We start from the raw sequence: 5,000 nt of genomic DNA, 5'->3' as shown, positions 1-5,000 counted from the left end.
TTTGATGTGAATTTCTAGCTACTGCATTAGTTGTGTTTTCCAGTGGTATGCAAAGCAAAAGATGAGTTACCACGTTTTTGTATACAATGATTCTGAAGCAAAAAATGTAACAAAAGTATTTTCAAATGTAGATTCTGTTATTGATCTCTTATACAAAGTAAATTTAATTGTTTTGAAACAAACTATGAGGTTGCATTTCTTAGATGTTTATGTGAATTATCAAATATAGAAAGGAAACAAATAATGAGAAAGCATAAATCTACTTCAGAAATTGCAGCAGACTGGAAGAAAGAAGAGAGAAATTTACAGCCCAATGGACCCAGAGAAAAAATAAGAACTTCCTTCAAATTGTTTTGAAAAGTACAGGTCTATGGACCCATAAAAAAAAACAGACTCTTTCAAATAAAGATGAAAAGTATAGGTCAATGAACTCACACGATAAAGAGCAATTTCTCTCAAATAGATTCTTGTAACACCTATATACCTTTTTTTTGTAGTGTACAATGAAGTTATTATTATTATTATTATTGTTATATTATTATTATTATTATTATTATTAAACTGTCAACAAAAGTACAAATAACCTGGCAGCGCATGAGTATAGGCTACTTAGAGCCTCTTGTCTAATATATTTTATTGTCCAAGATAGGGCAGTTTCCGGTTTTTGCGTTACAATTTATGTTGCGAGTCCAGCAAGCCCCGGGGTCAGTACGCAGCTATTACAAAGGTTCTCGGGATTGGTTCAGGAAACAATGGACACAAAGAACAATACAAAAGAAACAATGGACCCTAACTCTAAAAACAATATAGACCTGCGTCCTAAAGGGATCCACTGAAATAAGAGGTTGTAAAGAGGTGCGTCCTATCTCAAGCCCCGGCGTGCCCAATCGATGAAAATAGATCATCAGAAGACAATCGATATAATCAATATAATCGATTATAATTAATCGATTATTATCCATTGCCTCAATTAATCGATGAAAATCGATACTCACAATTCAAATCCTCGTAATTGCGATCGATTATATCGATTGTCATAAATCTTAATCGGCAAGTCTTGAAAGAGTGTACTTTCAGTTTTCAGACTTTGCGCATTTACAGCGTGCGTGCCAGGTCGACTCTGGATGCGATATTGATAGATTGTGTTGTAAAAGGGTACCATAAGTGTGGGTTTACTGTAACAGCAGGTGAAACATATTTCTTGGAGAAGAAAATTGGTAGCCGTGGCGAGACCTTCCGCGTGGTGAGTGCAAAGGACAGCTCGGAAAAATTCAATTCATTCCTCGATCACCAGAACATTCGCTTACCGGGTGTTTGTACCCGGCTCTTGTACTCGTGATTTTTGGCGTGTTAAGTTTCGTTTCTTTCAGCACTGATCGCGGTCCGGCATTTCCAGACCGTTTTTCGCTGAAAGTGAAATGAAACAAGAGAAATCGATAGTGATCTATTTTCATCGATTTCCGATATTAATCGATTAATTATCATCGATTATATTGATTGATATCGATTATATCGATTATCGGCTTTCACCGATTGGGCACGCCGGGAATATAAGCACCAGGGCAAAGTTTACACTCCTCGATCATTGGGAACATTTCATTTCAACTTCCGGTCTTCTACCAGGAGACCATGCACAAGGGGGAGGAGCTGTTGACGAATTTAACACTATTCAATATGAGGTCAGGTCACTGAGATTGGGTTATTGGAACCAAGCCGAACTTAAACTGAAAACACTTATTATATAGCCATTGTAATAAAATGGCGTTCAAAGGTCAAAATTGAGGAACACGACTACTTTGCAGTCATTTTCCTAAAATATGCTAGTTAATTTCCGGGCTTAAATCATTTACACATGACTCAACCGCCTCAAAATGTCCTGTTTTAATAAGTTATTTATTTCCCTCCAGGTGCTGCTAAAAGCTAAAGCAACACAAAAGAAATCTACAGTGGAAATGCGTGCCTTTCGTGCTGCACGGTATTTTATCTCTTTCAAGTAAAAATATTCTTATGAGACAAAATAGGAGATCTCATGTGGAGATATGGTAATACGTTACAAACTGCTTTAAAATTTCCTTAGAAGGAAGCTCTGAGAATGTACATGCATTGTTAGTTTTACTAATTATGCATCAATTTTGTGAGGGAATTTATGCTCTTATTGGCAGTTAATTTTACAAATAATCGTCTTTCGTGACTCATGATACTCGGCCTCCAAGGGGGCGTAGCCTTGTTGGTTGCTCTTTGTTACAGCCAATTTCGACTTTACAAGCTAACTGGGCTGGTTTTAAACATACGAAAGCTGGGTCATACAGAAACTGAGCTGTATCTCATTTGAACTTAAATTATCAATATTGATGAATTTGCCTTCTGGGATTTCGGCAACAGTGACCTGTGACGATCTCTCAGTCACGTTGTGAATTTCGGCATGGAAGAGTTACAAATTTATATAATTATGAAATGCGGACGTTTTCGTCAGCTTAATTGATGCTTAGTCGTGTAGACTGAACAGACTACCCTTACCTTTATTGAGACTTCGCTGCTGAGGTTGGATCGGGATCTGCTCTGACGATGATCTTAAAATGATGGGATTCTCCCACTCGATCAGGCTTTTTTAGGATTTCAGGGATTCTCGGAATCCGTTGACCTTAAGCCACATGTCTCGATTTACAACAATAAGCTTCCGTCTACTATTTACTTTTTAGGTAATTGTGTGCGGCTCGCCTCCTTAATTAAACCCTTACCATATTTCATACCAAACTCTGAGATTTTCCCCACCCTATTTCAGATCTGACCAAAATAACCTGTTAACAACACGGTTGGCTTAATAATTTGAGAAGGGCTTTGTTAACGTTCGTATCGCCAAATGACGAAGAAGTCGCTTCCTCTAAAAAACATTCCCAATTCAAGACTTGAATGAACAAACCATACCCTATTTAAGACCAAAACGGCTGAAAAATCATACGATTTGGGCCCGCCCATACCTATACCTATACAGCATGTAAGGGAGGACCCCCCACGAGCCCCCCCCCCCCCCGCCCCTTCCCTCTGAGCATGCAAAATAAAAAACCTAGATTCCATTTTTGCGAATGCAAAATGCTGTTTCATATTTTCGTTGTGATAAGGCCACTTTCTTTTCTAGGTTTGCATAGATGTTTGGTAGAGACTTTACGCGTGATTCCTTGTATGGCAAAAAAGGCGTGATATCTTGTCTTGCCCGTATAACACGATTATTTCAAGGAACATTTCTGAGAAATGTCAGACAATTTGTCATTCGAGCTTCCACTTTTTGAATCTCAAAAACTGTCTCATGTCAACGTTCGGTTTGGCATGCAACCGTAACCACAATGACATTCTACAATCTTGCCTTAAAATTAATTTTAAAGAAACTCTTTGAAGTTAGAAACAAGCGACGACAAGAACAACGCTTACTTGGATGGATGATTATTTCGTTTTGAAGGGACGACACCTCTCATCTGGGCTGGCCCAGTTTCTCAAAGCCGATTAACACTTATCTGCGATTCAATACAAACCGAAGTTCGAGTGTTGCGGATGCAAATAGCCCTAACAATGTAGTTTTGTTATAGAAGATAGCAGAAGTTTTAGCCAAAATTAAAGCCTAATAATCTTGTGGAAACTGTTTTGGACCAGCAACACAGCGGCTAGAGTGACATCCCAAAACACCCAAGTTCACCCAAATCATCCGATTTCCCCCATTATAATTTTGTTTCTCTTGGGGGAAATCTGAGCTTTTTGATTTGTTAAAATTATTCATATCCCGACCATCTGACGATGGCGAAAAACCAAAGCGAAGCTTGAAAATCCTCAGGCACCCCAGGCTCAGTGTGACGGCAAGCCAACAAAAATATAAGGATTTGTATGGGAATCCCGATAAACAACCTGAGAAGATAATTTTTAAAAAAAATTCTCAATTAAAGGGGCTAGGTCACGCAATTTTAGGCATTCTCAGCACTGATCGAATGGTCATAGATTTAACTTAAATATCAAAATAACTGTCCAAAACTATAGAAGAACTCTAACAAAACACAGGGTAGCCAAGAAGGGACGTGGATGGACAAATCTGGAGAGGATTGAAATGGATTGAATTTGGGTAAATTTGAAAAACGTCGGCCCAACTTTCTTCAAATTTTTATCAGTCTGTATCAAAATGTCATTTACACAGCTGGAAAATCATTCTCAGTTGTTATGTGGCCGTGATTTTGCAAGTGAAAGACTCTTCTTCTGCCAATTTGACGTTTAGAGCTCATAATTAACAAAATTAAACAAGATTACCTAAAATAGCGTGACCTAGCCCCTTTAAAGAGCTTAACTTTATTGCCATTGTGGATCGCTTCCTTCCTGCGTTTTTTTTTTTTTTTTTAATTTTCCAGATTATACTAAACCAGCTATCAACCTCAGTGTCGGTGGCTAGTGGTGGATATTTACCTCGCCGCTTCGCGGCTCGGTAAATTTCCAACAATAGCCACCTCCTTTTCGGTCAATAGTTGTTAATTATACCATACTCTACAAATATCACTAACTGTACGCATCAGTTTCGTTGTTTTTACAAGATAAAGTAGAAAAGATTTATCCATAATTTGTGGGGCTTTTAATAAAACATTTATTCCACTCCCGCTTGTTAGATATGAGGTGATTATAGCCAACTCGGCGCTACGCGCCTCGTTAGCTATCCATCATCTCATATCCAACGTCTCACGTGGAATAATTGTTAAATAGACAGTAAGTGAAGTAGAGAGACTGTCAATGTTGGCTTGTGGCAACTGCTTTTGGGCAACAGATCATTTCCAAATGATTTCTTAGCAAGATATCAACAGTACTGATCGTATGCAAGTTCTGCGGGTCTATCTAATTGTAGCGAGAAACAGACGCGTGACACCGCCCTCTAATAACCCCCGCATTTGGCATAAAAAAGGCAAATAAGCGCCGCCCTCGAATAAGTGCAACGGTCCCAATGCGGCGTTTATTCGAGGAATCTCGTCAAATTA

At 38.5% G+C, this 5,000-nt stretch overlaps 1 protein-coding gene and 1 long non-coding RNA gene across 2 annotated transcripts in view; one reads left to right on the top strand and one right to left on the bottom strand.

Annotated features, from left to right (window-relative positions):
- The window catches only part of LOC137974999 (trace amine-associated receptor 9-like), an 11,037-nt gene extending 8,140 nt beyond the window's left edge, over positions 1 to 2,897 (bottom strand). Inside the window, exon 1 of the mRNA XM_068822029.1 lies at positions 2,518 to 2,897. The gene's annotated coding sequence lies outside the window, so the exon portion shown is untranslated. The remainder of the gene's footprint in view (positions 1 to 2,517) is intronic.
- Positions 950 to 3,916, top strand: LOC137975000 (uncharacterized). The gene is made up of 3 exons (XR_011117524.1): positions 950 to 1,679; positions 1,908 to 2,042; positions 3,137 to 3,916. It is a non-coding gene; the product is annotated as an uncharacterized lncRNA (long non-coding RNA).
- Positions 3,917 to 5,000: the final 1,084 nt, after the last annotated feature.

This window comes from Montipora foliosa, chromosome 11, assembly GCF_036669935.1.
Source record: "Montipora foliosa isolate CH-2021 chromosome 11, ASM3666993v2, whole genome shotgun sequence".
NCBI classification, from domain to species: Eukaryota; Metazoa; Cnidaria; class Anthozoa; order Scleractinia; family Acroporidae; genus Montipora; species Montipora foliosa.
This window is presented reverse-complemented; position numbering and strand designations above follow the sequence as displayed.